The sequence below is a fragment of the Pygocentrus nattereri genome, chromosome 30 (genome assembly GCF_015220715.1).
Source record: "Pygocentrus nattereri isolate fPygNat1 chromosome 30, fPygNat1.pri, whole genome shotgun sequence".
In the NCBI taxonomy this organism is placed as follows: Eukaryota; Metazoa; Chordata; class Actinopteri; order Characiformes; family Serrasalmidae; genus Pygocentrus; species Pygocentrus nattereri.
Window position 1 is genome coordinate 10,751,910 of NC_051240.1, and position 19,276 is coordinate 10,771,185.

The 19,276-nt window shown below is 40.9% G+C and overlaps 1 protein-coding gene across 6 annotated transcripts in view; it reads right to left on the reverse strand.

Annotated features, from left to right (window-relative positions):
• The window catches only part of zeb2b (zinc finger E-box binding homeobox 2b), a 95,056-nt gene that overhangs the window by 53,334 nt on the left and 22,446 nt on the right, over nt 1-19,276 (reverse strand). Inside the window, exon 1 of one of the 6 annotated variants that reach the window (XM_037536568.1) lies at nt 11,584-11,626. The exons of the other annotated variants lie outside the window; for them this stretch is intronic. The gene's annotated coding sequence lies outside the window, so the exon portion shown is untranslated. Of the gene's footprint in view, nt 1-11,583; nt 11,627-19,276 lie in introns of those variants that run through there. 6 annotated transcript variants of the gene reach the window in all.

The following is a 19,276-nucleotide window of genomic DNA, read 5'->3' on the forward strand; positions in this document are numbered from 1 at the left end:
GACAGGCAGAAGGGGACTGCGGGGCACATCTCTCCACTCAGCTGAAGCAGGGGGGGCTGCAAATCGCTTATGAATAGTCATTAGGCCTTCATTACCCCTCCCCCCTCTCCCTGCAACACCCAAATGCCTTTTGTCATCCTCGCAAGGTGCAGCATTTAATTGCCAATTGATTTTCTTCTCTTCTGACTCTCTCCGCCCTCCGATATGACAGCATGTCACGCAGGAAAATGGTGCCTGAGTTTTCCCCCGGGGGAGGGATAGGGAGGCGTAAATCTGGCAACCTGGATGACCGTGAGCACTTACTCGAGTATGAGGAGGGTCTCGGTCCAGACTGCTTAAGAGCCGCATTAATAATTAATGCGAAGTTAAAAAAAGGTTTAAATGAGGTCCATAAGCTTGTTGTGCCGCTGTTGCTTTACAACTTCTGTCCAGAAAGAACAGTGCTAATCTGTAGGACCAACAAAACGGTCTTGACTTTGCAATGTGTTTTTTTTTCCATTAACTCTACAACGCATTTTTTAAGTGTTTTTTTTTTAAAGATAGATATATGCAACTCCTTGCAATTTGTATTTAGCAGTTTAAGTTACATTAAGAGATAGTTAACAGTAAAGTTACTGTTTTAGGGATAGGTTTTTGTTATGCCAGTGAAAACATGAAGCATATGTATAGTTCCATGTTCTGTCAAGGTATAAAATCGAATGTGTGTGTGTCTGAAGGCCTGTTGTGCTCAAGTGGTCAGGAGCAGACAGACATTTAAACCTACAAGCATGTCCACTCTGTGAGCTATGCGCTCGGCAACTGTCAATTACATGAACAGCTGTAGAGGAGCCAAGTGGCTGGCTATCAGCCTGACCGCGGCCGAGTGAAGCCATCAAGCGCTCTGACAGGTGAGCCCTCTGCCCCTCCCTTCCCTTTCTCTCCTTTCTTTCCTCATCTTCCTATCCTTCCTCAACTGTTTGGCACCCCTCATGTTCAACTTCAGCAAGCAGCAAGGTGGAAAAAAAGGACAAAAAAATGTTAGGCCATGTCATATTCTATGCTCAAGTGATGCGTGAGGTCTGAATCTGTGTCACTGTCTGTGTCTCTCATTCTCTGCTCTCTCTCACTCACTCACTCACTCACTCACTCTCTTTCTCTCCCTCGCTCGCTGAGTGGAAGAATAGGAGCATGTTTCTCATTGTAAAAGCTGATCTAAACACACAAGGTTATCAGGCAGGTACATTCCCTCTCTGGCAGCGTCTCGGGTTTGTGTGCATGCGTGGGAAGAATCAGCCCTGCTAAATGGAGCCCCATCCATCCATATTGCTAAATCATTTTTTTCCTAGCACTGCAGATTTGAGCGTGCGGATGTGTGTGTGTGTGTGTGTGTGTGTGTGTGTGTGTGTGTGTGTGTGTGTGTGTTTCTTGGATGTGTTGAACGACGCCGTTTCTCCTTTGACATGCGGTGTGGTGTGATTACCTAGTCACTGCGGTATTAATACAGCAAATAATGAAAGACTCTATCCATTCTAACCCAACAATATGAGCCGAGCAGGAGCATGCACGAGTCTGCATTTGCACAGGGCAGAAAGTATGAGCCAGTATAATAGGGACAGTGTTGGGGTAATGTAGTGTCTATTGTGAGGCTGTGTAAATGCCCATTTCAGTGCACAGCCTGCATTAAGCCCCAAAGAAATGTTAGTAAGAATGGCTCCATGGCGTTCCTTTTCTACCCCCACACCTCTCTCTCTCTCTCTCTCTCTCTCTCTCTCTCTCTATCTCTCTCTCGCTCTGACAGGCACCAGCCGTGTGTCTTTTTGCTGTATTTGCGCTGATGCAGGTGTGCCAGTCTGCCTAACGGGCACTAATTACACATTTTCCTGCCCGGCAACAATTAAGGTCACTGCAATAATTACAGGTTTTAAGGCACTTTTAACTGGCACTGCTAAGGGAAATGGGGGAGGGGGTGGGGGGTTTACTCTTAATGCCATGAATTCTGTGTCTTGTTGGAGTTGACCTCTGCTGTAAATTACTATAAACTGCAAATAAGGCTGCAATAATGAAATTGAAGTTATACAATAAAGAAACCGATCCATTGTATACTCATTTAGCACAGCCACCTGCAGCAAAAAACAATCAAATTTACGCTGAAGTTCAGAAGTACTGGCAGGTAAATTCACAAATCACTCCCTTGGCCAGTGCAGCGAGAGATATTTCACTTACGCTGAGGCGGAGGTTCGGCCCAACAGGTTTTCAGCTAAAACGTCTTCTCTCCCCATTGTGTGAAGAGGCAATTTCTGAATAGTCACATATATCAAGGCGAGCGCCAAATAATTGTCTTGTTTTTATTAATAAATCCAAAACAGAGCGGTTGGCCAAGGCCAGGAGAAGTGCCTCGCTCGGCAGATTGGAAAGAACAGGCCGTTGCAACAGAGTGCAGGTGCAGCCTTTAAGAGGCCAGAGAGAAAGCTAAGGCCCCAAGAGCAGGAGAAAGTAAGAGTGTGTCAGTGTTTGTTTTTGTACATTTTTAAGACAAAAACAGGACTAACCTGCAATGTCAGAAACAACAAAATAGTCCTGACTATGTAAAGTGCTATTAAGAGAATCAAAATCATTTCTTTTCAAGATTAGGTTTAAAAAAAAAAAAAAATAAATAAAAAAAAAAAATATATATATATATATATACACACACACACACACACCACGTCCCAATGCTGTACAAAAACAAGAGTGTGTGTATGTCTCAGTCACAGACCTGTTAAGCATCCTCAGAGACCCTGACATCCGGCACAGACCATACAGTTACACACAAACACACACAGGTGGGTGCCTCCTTAAGGGGTGCGTGCACATGGATGGAGTTTGAGGATGAGTAACTCCTAACTATGAAGCCCTTGAGTTTTGAGTTTTTTTATTTTTCCTCACACGCATACAGTCTGCAGGTGCTCAAACAGACCACTGTCACCACCAGCACCACCACAGAGGAAAATATCATCACTCCAAAAAAACTCCAGCTCAATGCAGTGCACTTTGTTTAAGTATCTCTTTCCATTTGCTCAGGCTAATCTCTGCAGTTCTTTTTTTTTACAAGCTGTTAATATTGATTGGTGCTGAGGACAGTAGAGGATCCAATCACAATAACAGGGTTTCATTAGGGGTGCGTGTGTGTGTGTGTGTGTGTGTGTGTATGTGGGGGGGGGGGGGGTTCTCTCTGCAGTCTCATCCTCAGAATATGATCAAATTGATAGTGACACACATTGATCGCTGTAATGACGCGCTGCACCTTGAAGAATAATGACCACTTATTATAATTACCATCACAATTATCAAGGTCACCGAAGAGAGGGACAGCTGCCATTTTACATACACCCAGGCCTTTCTCACTCTGCCCTGTGCGTGTTGCACACAATAGGGCTATGCCAGGAGTACACACACATTCTTGTACATAGACGTGCACTTGTATATAAAGGCCCCAGAGTGCTATTCACCAGAACTGCACATGATGCTTCAGGAGAAACACCCAATCATGTAAAAATGGCTTCTCTTGCTTTTTAATGTATGGTTGAAAAATGGTCAAGTAAGAATGATTTATGACTGTTTTTGATATCAAAATACAAAAATACTAAAGAAGGGAGGGTGTGGGGCCTCTAATTAACCCTTACCCCAACAGTATCCTTCAAACAAAAAGTTTCAGTTCATATAGTACAGCTTCTGTCGAAAGTGCAGATTCTAAATTTTCAATCTATCCCACATTTATGTTTGAAAATAAGATTAAAGTTGAAGAAGCTTCTTTGTACTGACTACAAATGTGTGATTTTCCTTTGTAACTTTTCTACACATTAATCTTTAAATTTAGACAAGGAAATTATGCATCACCTCAACACAAAACATGCTACATTTCTAAATAACATTCTACAGAATCATGAACTGCCCAGGTAAAAGTAATGTAGTGCCAGAAACACTAGCTACTAGCTAAAGTTGCTGTATGAATACACTGCTGGCATAGACCTCACTCATATTACACAACTACAGTATTTGAGAGTGTGTGTGATATCTGATCCTAAATCAGTTAAGAAGCAGCAATAACACCCCTAGTTTCTCCTACCACTGACCCAGCATCTGCCTATTCCTATTTGTGAGCAAGAAACACTAATAGAGAGCACTAATAAAGAGATGAGTACAGTGCAGTACCGTTGCTGAAAGGCCAGTGCTTTACATAGCTGCTTATATGTTTTAGGAAATTACATCAGGCTGAAAGAACGACAGCGCTCAGATAACGGGCTGAAAGTGAATCTGCAAACCTATAAGCAGCTCACTGACTGGGAAATTACAGTACATACATCATATTCATGTTTCTGTATTGCTATAAAAAGGTTGCAACATTTTAGCAAATGCAACATTTTTTTAATGTGTGTGATTGTGCTTTGTGTTTTTGTTGGATGGCTCAAATTTGCAGCTATTTTCCACCCCAAAACAGCTGTAGAGCAACTGCTTTGGGAGTGTTTATGATTTAAAATACACAAGAGAGACAAACACAACATGCCAGCACTTTCTTACAACTTTTTTTTTAATGTATCTGTTGTCCTGCTATCTATGTGGATTTGCGTGCCTGTTTGTGTGCATGCGTGTTTGTTTTCATATATTTTCAGGACAGAAACGCCATGACTTTGAAAGAAAACCAGAGAAAAAAGCTGCAATGTGAGAACCAGCAAACATGGATTAAATCATATGTACTTTTTTTTTTCATTTGAAAGCCTAAAACCATTCATACTTGTTACTGAGGTTAAGGTCAGGTGTAAAAGAAGGATTATAACATTTTTATTAATACAGATACTTACATACATATATAGCACATGTGGGCTGTGTTATTATGACATAAGGGTACTTAAAAATATATAATAAATTTGGGGCTTTAATTATTACATATAAGTCATTAGAAATGTGACAATACAGCACATCATACTGTATTGTTGCATATTGTATTGCATTGCTCTATTATGATTAACATGTTAGCGTGTGGCTAAAGTGTTAGATCATCTTTACTTTTGCTACCATAAAATGTATCAAATTGAGACACAACTGTTTCACATTAAATCAAGCAATAATTTTTGTTAATCATTACATCCCTAGTACTTACATATATATTTAATGCATATGGATCATATGTATTACCCCATATTTTTACAAGATATAAAAAATGTGTGTGTGTGTGTGTGTGTGTGTAGGAGTAGGATAGTGTTGGTCATATGAGGGTGACAAGAGGGAGGGCTGTAAAAGTATGTGCTGAGTGAGACAAAGAGGTAGCAGTCTAATTGTGTCTACAGGACTGTGTGTGTGTGTGTGTGTGTGTGTGTGTATGTTGACAGGATCAGATATCTAAGCAGTGTGCTGATCTGAGGCCAGTGGTTTCTCTGGGTCAGCTTGTCCCCCCACCCCCCACCCCCACCCCCCCACCCCCGCTACAACGGTGGGATCAAGATGGAGTGAGGGCATGAACACTGGACAAAGGCAAAGAGGGACAGATGCAGCTTTTGTTATGCAGAAACTCCTCAACACTTTCACACACACCTCAATAAAGAATAAAGAGCTCCAAATGTAATGCCGGAGTATTCAGAACAGGATTAGCAGATCAGTACTAAGAGTTAGACGTGTATGAGTCTTATCTCTGACTCAGACTTTTGTTGCTCATGTATTAAGCACTGACAGTGCCAGTATTAACTCAACGTGTGTGTGTGAGAGGTTGTGACCCATGTTAAAGGTGAGCGAGGATGAGAATGCGTGTTGTTACAGCTGTAAGAGAGATGGAGCCAGTGATGAGTCCTGCTGATGAGGACCATATGGGGGTGGCCACACAAACGCCTGTACAAAAATAGCACACACACACACACACACACACACACACACACACACACACATTCCTCATTCTCACACTCTTCACTATGAACCAGAAAGAAAAGGTGGACAAACAGTGTCCCCTCCTACACACTGCCTCTTCCCAGTCCCTTGCACATGTGCTCTCTCTCTCTCTCTCTCTCTCTCTCTCTCTCTCTCTCTCTCTCTCTTTCTCTCTCTCTCTCTCCCTCTCTCTCTCTGTCTGTCTCATTCTCTCGCTTTTCAAACTCACTGAAGGGCAAAGTCAGGGAGAAAGGCCCTTATCTCGGAAGGTTCATCTCCAGATAGGTGCTCATGGCTATTAGTGTTATGGTGTTATGTGTGGCATGTACAAGGTGAGACGTGTGTGTGTGTGTGCGTGTGTGTGTGTGTTTGTGTTTGTGTGTGTGTGCGTGTGTGTGTGCGTGCGTGCGTGCGTGCGTGTGTGCGTGTGTGTGTGTATGTGTGTGTGTGTGTGTGTGTGTGGTGTGTGTGTGCGTGCGTGGTTGTTTTTGTTCTTCAGGATAACCTTTCCTGAAAATGTAGGAAAATCAGACCATAGAAAAAGAAGGGTCACCTACAGGACCAGTAAAATAAAGCTTTTAAAAGCGTAAGATTTATTTATTTATTTATTTGGTTACTGAGGTTAGCATTAGACTTGCTTATTACTTATAGGTACTTATTTCTTATAGGTACTGAAAAACATAATACACATAGAACGTTATATCTTTATTACATACATAAAGAATGTCATGCTTTAAGAGCCACCTTTATGAATTTCAATATCTTTTTCCATCTTTATTTGAGAAATAAAAATGCATTTTTGACAAAATGTGTTATATGTCAGCTGTTATTGTTTTCAAACTTTTTCTTGTTTGTTTAGGAACAAAACCTTTGATATACAAAATAATGATAATAGGACATATTAGTACTACAAAGAAGAACTTATATATGTATATGCATATGTATATGGCCCCATGTCCTGGCACTGTATATAAAACCAGTCCTTTGAGCATGTGTATGAGTTCGAGGCACTTGTGAAGGATTCTGCGAGGGCTGCTGTTGTCAGTTGTCTGAGTCTTAAATTAGATATGAGTTTATCTAATAGTTGAATGTCATTTGGGCCAAACCCCTGTGTGTAAATCCCCTGTCCGTCTAGACCACATTCTCTACAGTCCACTCTAATTTCACCCCTAGACAGGCCAATGTGGAGCAGCAGGCTAGTTTAGCATAAGGTCCCCTTCCCAGGCTGTAATACACTGTGGCAGTGAGGACCGCCCTTTTCCCTGTTGTTTTTTTTTTTTTTTATGAAATCAATTAACTTTTAAAAAGGTGTTGTGAGCTCAAGTAACTGGGATTATTCCAGGGGAGTGAGGGGTTGGGCTTTTGGGAGAATGTCTAGGGCTAGAGCAGACTACCCTGATGTCTCTCTCTCTCTCTCTCTCTCTCTCTCTCTCTCTGTCTCTCTCTCTCTCTGTCTCTCTCTCTCTGTGTGTGTGTGTGTGTGTGCCTCTCACTCATTCTCTCGCTGCATGAAGTTTTATTTCATGCCTGCTCAGTGGCCTTAAACTGTTACCTTCTCGTTATAAGTCTTCTCGGGTTTCACCTCTGAGTGTGCGTCTGTGTGAATTTGTGTGTGTCTGTGTGTGTGCATGTGTTGTAGCCGGCAGCCCCCATGCGCTATGCCCGTAGGGCAGAAATGAACTGCAGGCTGTTGCCCTTGCTGTGTCAGAGCAGCTCTCACATGAGCGATCTCTTTTCAAAGGCCTGCCAGCCGTCTGAGGAGCTGGCACCGACACACACACACACACACACACACACACACACACACACACACACACACACACACACACACACACACACTCTGCTCCTCTCACACCACTATGCTAATAGGCCAGAGTGCTAGGTAATAACTCGTTCTGAAGATCTCTCTCTCTCTCTCTCTCTCTCTCTCTCTCTCTCTCTCTCTCTCTCTCTGTCTCTCTCTCTTTTTCTTTTTCACCTATGTTAGATGAAGAGGAACAGCTGTTGGGTTTCAATCAGTTGCACCATGTACAAGAAAAAGTTAAAAGAGAAAAGTGCGTCTCTTTTAAGAGAACCTGAGATGAGTGAGTGAATGAGAGAGTGAAATAGCCTTGCAATTTTGCCATTTAATTAGAAACACCTACCATGTATCTACATTTATTAGCCATTTTATCAGAAACACCACATATGTGTTCATAAATACAGGTGCACACTCTAGGTTTACAGTTAGGTATTATATGGCCATTATCGGCCAAGTGGTGGCATGGTAGCTGATATGAGTGTATCAGACAAAGCAGTGTCACTGCTGAGAAAACCACTGAGAAAAATATCCAAAAGATAAAATATCCAGCCAATAGTGGAGCTGTAATTAAAAGTGACCACTGATGAAGTGCTTGGGAATGATTAACACAAACTGTGTATCAACAGATGGGCTACAGTCTATAGTTCTACACCAACAAGGTGGAGCTACAAGGTAGGAGTTTCTAATGAAGTGGCCACTAGACACGCAAACGAAGAGGTTAGACTGGAGATTTACAGTGTCAGGACAGAACCATGTATCAACAGAATTTTTCAGAGGAAGACAAACTTTCCTAACTTTTAATATAAGCTAAAGTAACTTTGGCCTACTTCTATTGGTCCATTCCCTATGACATTTTCACATTACATATAAAGGGAAGTTGGCATTTTCAAATGATGACAAAGAGGGAATTACAATTATGGTTTTGATAAGACAGCAACGACTACTCATAGTGTGAGGTCAAAGGCCCTGAGCTAATACATACATGCACATTCACACCCCTCTCACCCCCTTACAATTATACAGCTACACATAAACAAAAGAGGAAGGAGCATGAACATAACTCTTATTTATGTCGTTCAATTTGCCTGCACATCTCAGCAATTCATTTTCATGATCAATTACGACGCCTGTAGGCCTCTGCAATGCATTTTCTTTGACGCCGCCCACATCTACAATATTTCTCTCACAGACTCCTCTCCACAGGGAAGATCCTCATGTGTGTGTGTTTTTTTATGCCTTTTTCCTCATTTGTTTACTTGTGACTCAAAGGACCTGTCACACACACCTGTTTAAAAGATGCTCCTGAAGACATGGCAAAATGAGAATTCATTCATAGGTAAACCTGAACATTACATCCAAATCAAACGGGAATTTTCACACATTCAAACTAAAATGAGTTTTTTTTTTTCGTTCTCAGTTGTCCCAGACAATATAGCAGAGGAAAAAATAGAAGTTTTTACAGTGTCAGGCCTGACTGTAGCCTTCAAACCCATCTCACGGATATTCAAAGAGCAAAAACAAAACGGACCTTACAAATTTTATTTTTTTTCTGCCGTCTCTTCCTCATAACCTGCTCTGTTTTTTTGCATTACATGCCTCTCGAGAGAGGGAAGCATTTCAGCATTCTTTAAAAAGGAGAAAAAAAACACCCTGGCCTGAACTATTCTTTCCTCTTGGATAGGGACATTCATTTCAATATATTTACCTCTATGAATTTGTTTCGGTTTTTTTTGTTTTTGTTTTTTTTCAGAAGGAAATGATAAAGAATGGAGTGTGTGTTTTCGGAGAGAGAGCCAGCCCTGCCATGGAGTGGAAGCCTCACAGACACATTAGAAAGGGAAATTATGCTCAGCGGGGAGAAAAATCATTGTGTTACCCCAGGTGAAAAATATTGTTGCTTTGCTTAAAAGTGCATGCAAGGCAGGCTGCATTATTAGAATGTTTAAATATTAATTCTTCCACCGGGTAGTAAAGATGATCGAGCCGCAGTGTCAACTACTTTATTTTTATTATTTTTTTCCCTTCTTTCTCTCTTCTAGCAGCCAGAAGAACTACTGCTTCAAAGAAAAGCTCGTTCTGCATTGTGCTCATTCAGATTGTAGTATTGAACCAAATAGTAAAAGCCTTTTGCACATGTTAAGAGTTCATCACATGGAAACAAGTCATTTACATCTGCATTACATTTGCTTCCACAATGTATAACGGGTGCCACAAAGAGCTCTTTGGCACAATTCCACAGAAGAACCACTTCTGGTTTATTAAAGAACCTTTCAGTAGATGATCCACTGGTGTAACTGCAATGTGAAGAGTTTGAAGAACCTTCTTTAGGTTTAAAGAATTCTATGTAAGACTGTAAGGGCTTTACGAGTCCCCTAGTATGATCTCTAGGACTCCACCTTCCAAGCCAAGAACCAATTAGAAACTTTTACTTTGAAGAGTCCATGTTTCCAGTTAGCTTGATCATAGTTTAAATCTTGTGCGGTTTTATTCCAGCTTCAACTAATGGCCCCTCTCCAGATCAGACGTTTGGAAAAAAGAAAAAAACCTAAAACAAATTAAAATTGATCCCGAACGTCAATCCGTATAGGTAGCAGTCAATAATTTGAAAGCACTTGGATCCTGACAACATACTTTCAGTGACAATCCATGTAGAGCAATTAAAAAGAAAGCTCTCTGGCTCTAGTTTGCTCGTTCACTCTCACACGCTTGAAGATGTTCCACCCTTAAATGTCACAAAGGAAATACAAATTGACACAGATTTATCGGCTTTCTCAGACAAAGCCAGGGGGTTATTCCTGAGGATCTTTTTTCTTTTTGGCTTTCAGGTAAAAAGATGCAGGAAGTTGGTGGAGGTCCCTGAGCCCAAGCCAGAGGCTCCATGAGCCGAATTAAGCGAGAGAGATCAGAAAGCGCGCGGGGAGACATCACAGGGTAATGGATAGAGACAGAGACGGAGATGCGGAAGAAGCCGGGCAGAGAGTGAAAGAGGGATAAAGAGAACGAGGGAAAAAAAGCGAGTGAGCGAGAGAGGGAGGTAGGGATGGAGAGAGAAAAGAGGCCTCGTCTCCAGTTCTTCGCTGTCATTCACTCGTACTCCGCCAGAATTCGCCACCTGAGACGGATTGCTCCGCGTGTTGGAGTCGCTCATGCAGGAGAAGCAATACACAAGTCGAGTGTAAAGCCACTTTAAAAGCTCATCAGGCGCAGCCTCCGCTTGTAGGAAATACCTTATTCATGACGGAGCGGCCCGGGCCTAGGTAATTACTCGAATCAAGGTGGCCTCGGAAATGTTTAAATCTACAAGGACGCGGAGGGCATGAATAATGCAGGATAATTTGCATCTAAATTTTTTAAGTGTTCTTTATTCAAAAAAAAAAAAAAAAAAAAAAACCTAAAATGCAGGCTTCGATTAAAGTTTGATGACTGAAAGCTGAGAGGCTCTCGCATGTAGAAGGCTGAAAAGCTCCTTATTTGCAGAAATTATTTAGAGCTTGTGATAAAGGAAGAGGAAGTACAGGGCAGAAAGAAGCCAGGAGAGGCTCCAATAAATAGCAATTAACTAGGAGGTATTAGCGCAGCTCCGAATGGAGCGCGTGGCAGAATATGGACAGGCACATTTGTTTAGTGCTTAAAATAAATAAAAAGAAGCCCTGCATATTATTGTTCTGTGCTGCTCCAACAATGATGCTGGTAATGGGATCTAATCTTGGGCCTTTGGTCAGACTTTCTGTTTGTCTACAGTTGTGTGACTTTTGCATGCAGTTGTGTTAACATGCAGGGAGAAAAGAGGATGTATGTTTGTCTGTATCTATGTGTATGTATGTGCTGTATGTTTGTATGTATGCATGTATGTATTGATATTTGACTGCGTTGTTCATTTGAATTGATAAATATAAGACAGGGCTTACCTGCTTCCAGAGCCAATGGCACAGAAACGTGGAGAGCAATCACACAGCAACAGGGCAAGAAAGGAAAACAGAGAGAGAGAGAGAGAGAGGAATATATATATATATATATATATATATATATATATATATATATATATAGAGAGAGAGAGAGAGAGAGAGAGAGAGAGATGGTATTGATTAATTTTGTGTTCAATGTTATCTTTTTAAATCCTTTGTTAAAGCTTCCAGAGAAAGATATCACAGAAAGATGACATTTAAGAGATATACAATTCCACCAATGTACAAATACACACAAAAATCAAGAGCAATGGGACAAAATGTTATCTGATGGCAAGGATTGCATTTCTCTACTTGTCTGTATGAGTCATCATATGAACCATTCAGAAATACAGAAAAATACTGTTGCTGTCATATCAAAATACTGTATTTTTTACATAGTTTGGTCTATATTTTATGCACATTTATGACAAATGGACCATCAGAAATCGGTCCATTGGTCCATTGACACATATGTTCATAAAGTACATATACATGTTAAGAGTGTAACAATACAATATACTGTATTAGTCAATACATTCAATACAAGCCTCTCAGTTCCAAATGCATAGGTATCATATATATATATATTTCCTATAGCATGCAATACTTTAATGTGTGTACCCAAATGTGTCAATAACACCGATTTTTATAATCGCATATTTAATCTAAACAGTAATTAGTGTGGTTGTCTAGAGGAGAGAGCACAGAACGAAAGCGATCTCTCTGACGCTATCTTCTGCTCTGCTGCGCGTATGGAAGATGGTAATTATCACTGTCTGCTACTCAGCCTCTCAATTTGCATTTAACCCAGATTTGAGGTCAACAGGAATCTCCACCCTGAGCCTGAGCCACACAGTCGCTCACACATACACATGCCCACATCTCAAACTTCACCTTATTTGGCTCTTTCTTCTTCTGATCAGCAAAGAAAAAATGCAGCTACATCACTATGTACTGCCACTTGGTAGGTCGGCCTCGGTATGCTATATTAATAAAATAATCTAATTAATGAAGTTGCAGGCTTTATCTTGTCTCACTGCACGTTTTTGAGCTGTTACTAGAAACAGGGGGGTTAATCCATTATTTTAGTGGAGTGGCCAGGAGGGCAACCGGTGGAGTGAGAGACAGCTCAGAATGCTGGTTAATGCTTGTTGTCCTTGAATGTGTGTGTGTGTGTGTGTGTGTGTGTGTGTGTATGTTGATGTGTGTGTGTGTGTGTGTGTGTGTGTGTGTTGCATAATACAGATACAATACCTGCATTCTGATTATATTGCTATATACTGCAATAGTCATTAAACCTTGCAAAATACTTTGGCCCTAAAAAAATATTTGGACATTTGTGCCATACTACTACTACTACTGCTAAATATAGCAAGTTCATTGTGTTCAGACAAGACATCAGACTAATTTGGAATTTATTTTAAACACTTTATTCTAAGACTGTAATTTTTTTTAGCAAAGTACTCCTTTAAAAGTCAACTGGTGCATCTCAGATCGGTATTGTTCTAACTGTATCTTTGATGGCTTCTGCAGGCTTGCAACCAAAATGCCTTTGCACACTTCTGAGTTCATGATCCCATCAATAAATGCAAGCTCAATGACACCAACAGCTCCAGACTTTGACACCGCTGTGCTTTGACTGTTTTAGTGCAGTCAGTCTGATTGAAACTCCTCTCCAGGATTTCTCCACATAAAAAGTCTACCATCAGTTTGATGTTGTGCTAAAAGTGTTTTTTCTCAGACAGAAAATGTAACCTGGAGCAAAGTAACCTACAGAACATCACTGAATTAGACTAAAAATTAAACTGAAAGTGTCTGAGAACTTTTTTGGGGCCACTGTATTAAAAACTCATTGGTATGTCAACAGTGTGAAAAGATTATCCTGCATTATTTTGACCAAAATAGCAAAACTCCTCAATTCATCAAACCACTCACAAAAATATCTGCAACAGTACTAAGTGTAGTAGATAAAAAAAAACTAATCTTTATGATGGTTTAGGCCAATTTACACATCGCAACCTTCTGTGATATTAGTGCTGCCAAGCCTGACATAATTTTAACAATAATGTTTAACAAACTATATACCGTGTAGCCCTTGCATATGTGTGTGTGTACAGTACTTTGCAAAAGTCACCTCTTCCCTTATTTAATTTCTAGAGAAAAAAAGAGAACATTTTGTAAATCAAACAAAGATGCTGCTGTTGTTCTCAGAACACCCCACTGTTAACCCTAAAATCCAGACCCCAACATCACTGAATGTGTTTGGAAATCTGTGGAAATCTATGGACTGCAAAATACATTTTAACTTAGGAGGAGTGGAAAAAATATCCCAGATTTATTTGAAAAACTGACAGCAACTCAGTGTATACAGTGAATACAGTGGAAACTGTAATAAAGCCAAAGCATGGACTAAACATTGAGAAATGTGATATTATATTTAGTTGAGGGACCATCTGTGTAATTTTCAGTAAAATATATTTTTTCTGCTTTTTTCCTGATGCTAAACAGCAAATAACTGTACGTGCTCATTGCTGTACGTGTTTGTGTTCTTGCTCAGCTTTCACATAGCTGTGTAATTACCATGTATTTGAAAGGGAGGACATAATCTGGTGCCCGATTAGAGAACATGGCAGAACTCTCCCTCTCACACGTGCACCTCTGTCCACCAAAGAAGCCTCTGTACGCACCCTCCCAGATCACAGACAGCAGAAATAAACCAGAAATGAGCAATGCTTTATAGCAAACATGACATGACAGTCTGCTCCTGTACGTCAGGGGAAGCTCCTGAGAGACAGGAGCTGAATGGAAACTCACTCACGCGCACTAGAACAAAAGCAGAAGTAGTTAACTGTCAACATCAAACCTGAAAGCTTATCAAAGCACATGGCCTACTACCCGCACACACTCACACAGACACATACACACTCACACTAACAGGTGGTCCTTTGCTCTCCCCCCGGGAAACTTTAGACACATTTAAGACTTTCTCTTTTTTTTGTTCTGTGTCCGTGGGGAGACAAAAAAAGGGTGAAAAACAAGAATGAGGAAAGCAATGGTATTCTTTTTTCCCCTGTCTTCTGCAAAACATTCCCTTTCATGTTGTGTTTTATCAATAGCGGCTCTGCTCTAGCTGGACTCGGACTTCAGACTTCACCTCCACGTTCACTTCCCAAACGAGCTGCCATGCTCGGTCTCTTCACTGTGTTACACTGCAAGTGTTATGACATGTTTTGTGTCCTATTCTGAAGATTAGCTGGCGATAACATCTTTGGAGCCTCCTGAAGAGAGGCAGGGACTGATAGACATCTCAGCAGGAGAAGGGGGGTGGGAGAGAGAGAGAGAGACAGAGAGAGAGAGAGAGAGAGAGAGAGAGAGAGAGAGAGAGAGAGAAGAAGAAGAGCAAACAGTGAAGAACAACATACAAACACCAACACAAAAGTTGGACACTATAATAAAAGATATTCTAGATGTCTAAAAGAAATTTCCCAATTTTTAATTATAATTACTCTATTGACAAAATCTCATCTGTACATTCCAACTTACAAGCATACACAGACAGATGTATACATGTGAAGTAACATTGGAATCATCTATTTTATCCTGAATCATCTGAAGACTCTCTAGGCTTATCATTGAGTATAATATTATGTGGGCTTACTCTCTAAAACTACTAGGAATTAGCAGCTGAAAGAAGAAGAAGAAGAAGAAGAAGACTCTCTAAAACTACTAGGAATTAGTCAGTAACTTCTATGAAACTACTATGTGAGGTATGTAGTTAAGAGAGTGTGATCACATATCAATCCTTAGGCTTTAAAAGGTTATCGTTCCAGGACTCAACAATGATGCCTTTGCATTTTGCTGCAGCCACAATCCCACCAACACCCATCAATACTGAGACTTGAACCAACCCCTCTCTGGGACACCATTGTTTGACGGCTGAGCTACTAACTCCCTAAAAAGATAATGCTAATACATACGTAGCCTTGTTCCTGCCAAGTTTTGAACCAGAAGTCTTTCAAATGTGAAGCAAACATGACAACAGTTACAGTAAAGAAACTAGACGTTTAGAAAGAAATGATCAATGATGTTTGCTTGTGCTTTTAACTTGGGCCAGCAATGAGTGCTAAATATAACGTTCGAACCTTCGAATATAGAACTGTAGTTTGTCATATTCTCATCATCACCTTTTTCCATGTTAACATCAACACATAGTTGCCAGCACCTTGATTTAAACAAAACTGGTTTAATGCAGGTTGAGGCTGTTTACTTCGTACACACTCTTATCCTTGACCCCACATATCAATACTATGTTCCACAGTTCTGCTTGTCAGTTTTATAGATACACAACCAAATTCTAAGACATAGATACATTAAATATACATTGATGTGTGCAAGTAGCAAATATTTTAGCACATCTTTGAAAGTGGCTTAGCCAATCAGGTTTCAGAACCTGAAGATGCTGAATTGATTTTGTGATGGATCCCGTTAGTCATAATTTTTAGGTTAACTGCAAGCTAATGATGGTACTCTTTGGCCAAGATCTGCATCCGTAAAAACAATAAATATGCACTTATATAAGTATCAACCTAATATTTGAAGTGAAGGCCTTGCTACCGAAGCCCCCAATGAGGCCCACACACATATGCGTACCCACACTGTATCATTATCAAGCACCGAGCCTTCACACTGTCAGAGGTGTCTTGACAGCATCGGAGTAACCGTTTCGGTCAGCCTCGGCTGTGTGGGTACAGAGGAGTGTGTGAACAGGCTGAGAGAGTGCGAAAGAGTGTGAAAGAGTGAGCCACTGTCGCCGTGGCAGTGCAAATGCGCCCTCCCCGCCCATTCAAGGGAAGAAAAAAAACAACCTTATCAACACGCACTTTCAGCAGCTTTATTTCATTCGTGAATGAGAAGAGATGCTATTATGCGTTATTAATTCCACAGCATTGTTGCTGATCCGTGTATGTTTGTGTGTCTGCATGCGTGTTCTTGTGTCTGTGTGCGTGTGTGTATATGTGCGGCTGTGTTTGCGTGCGCGCGTGTGTGTGTAAGGACGGCGTAGCTGGTGTAATTGCGTTCTAGCCGAGCAGTCATCCGTTCTCTGTGTAAAACAGCTACAGGCTCCGTAATCAGGCTGCCGGTTTGAGCCGCGTATGCGTATGTATGTGTGTGTGTGTGTGTGTGTGTGTGTGTGTGGCGCCCGGGCCGGAACACAAACAACCCCGCGCTCCACACACACACACACACAAACACCTGTTCAGCATTGATAGCAGATGCCATTCAGTGAACAGAACAAAACCAGTAAGGGTGGGTGGAGGAGGGGGGCACGGAATTAAAAACGCAAGCATCACCAACTTCTTATTATTTACTTACTGCAAAATGAACTAGTATAATGGTGAGGGCTGTTCGACAAATGCCAGCAAACTAGGCTTGGTAATTACACTCTGTTTTTTTTCCTGCCTCCTACCTCCCTCTCTCTCTCTCCCACTCTCTCTCTCTCTTTCTCTTCTCTTTCTCTCTGTCTCTCACCCTGGTCGTCCCACCTACCAAGAATTAGGCTGCTCACTTTGCCATGATGAGACTGGACTAAAAAAAAATAAATAAATGAATAAATAAATAAATAAAAACAGCTCATTTTTTCTCGTTCCCTTCTTTTTTAATTCCTCCTCTGAAGAAAGAAAAGAAACAATGATACACGTTATACATTTCTATCCATTTGCATCAGGTTTTTTTCTGCTGCATAATTCATTTGCATTATAGCAGAGGCCTAGGTAATTAAATGGGAGCTGGGGCACAGCTTCAGTTTTAAAAGAAAATGTGAATATTTTAGTGTCGGCTGAAATGCAGAATGCTGTTAATCTAGTTTCTGCTTCAGAAAAGGATGGCCCTACCCAATGCTTTATTGTCTTTGCTAGTTGCGCTAAAAGGCTCCGTCTTAAGAGTAATACGCTGGCATCAACAGCAGCACTGACAAACGTCTTTCTAAAGAGGACACGCCTATGGCTTCTGCTTCTACCTTAGAGGAGCATCCCCTCTACGTAATAAAATGACAACATCAAACAAAATGGTCACCTAGGACCTTTTGTCTGAGCCCGAACACAAACATACAAACACACACACGCTCACCCTGAATGATGGTTCCCCTTTAAAACCCATCTGGCCTGGAGATGTAATAAAATTGACATATTGATTCCTTTGAATTTACGAATGCCTGTTTTATAAAGTCCATTTCCAAAGCTTAGGCCTCTTCGGAGCACCGTCATTTTTCCCCCAAATGGATCAATTATGTGGCCACGTAATCCGGTTACCTGTGAAATCCACACATACTTCCTCCATTCTTGCCACTCCAGGGCCTCTCTCGCTCTCTCTCTCACACGCTCTGTTCACTAACACACTCCAAAGAGTTTGAACTGACATCTCTCTGGATCTCCCACCCCAAGTAACCTCACAAAAGGATTCATGACTATGTGTGACAGCAAATAACGCTCAATATTTTGCACATAAACTAGTGCACTGTATCTGAGGCACTTTTTACAATTTAATAAGACCTATTTCCAATATTTTACACTTTCAACATAGCTGTACCTGCCAGCTGATCTGGGATTGGTCCACTGCATGCACACTGAAACCATCACAGAGGGGCTCACCTGCTCCCTTTGGCTACTACCCCACTTTAAACTGCTGATGTTACTCTAATGGTACAAGGCCATTATCTTGTGCTAACATTACAATTCTGTGCACTGATATTACACATGCTGTGACAATAATAAGTAAATGAATATGACAGGATCTTCATAAAAGTAATAATACACTGAAGTTGCTTTGTTTTTAAGTCTACTAACTCTTATTTTAAATGTCAGTATTGTAATGCTTTTCAAATGCTTAATTTAGGCCAAACAAATATTAAACCAATAGTGGTACGGTTGTTTAAGGGGTTCACATATTAGATGGATGTGAAAGTGCTGTCTGGGGGCAACAGAGAGCAAGATCCACTGCCTCGACAAATCTGTTTCGCTATCTTACATTTGTGGGGGAAAAAAGAAGTGAAAAGGAGAGAAAGAAGGAAAAAAAGAAAGAAAAAAAACAGTCCTCGATCTTATTCTCCACACTCCAGTGGGCAACATCCAGCTCAGTTACAGCACGCACATACAGAAGTGTGTGTGTGTGTGTGTGTGTGTGTGTGTGTGTGTCCGGCTGCATTAAGGTATGTTCACACTGAACAATCTGTGTGTGAAACTCTGGAATGTCTGTCAGATAGAGCATGACCCGAGCAGTCAAGTGACTCCAAAAGGAATACAGTGAAATCATAATAAAGGGATATGCTGGAGAAGAGGAGCGAGGAAGGCCAGGGTGTGTGTGTGTGTGTGTGTGTGTGTGTGTGTATGTGTGTGGGAGAAAGAAACCCACTCCATTGATTGTGTGTTGAACTCCTTAGAGTTAAATAGAATAGCCCCATTTGACATGCAGGGGAAAAGGCAGGTAACACAAGTATGGCTGATACTATCGATTATATTAGTGATCAAGCAATCTACCAATTATGTTGTCGATTAATCGAGCAACCAGAGTTTTAATAAAAAGGCTGAACAATAAAAATGGACTGCACTGAACAGTAATAATCCTTCACTGATAATACTTTAAAGAATCACTGGATAAA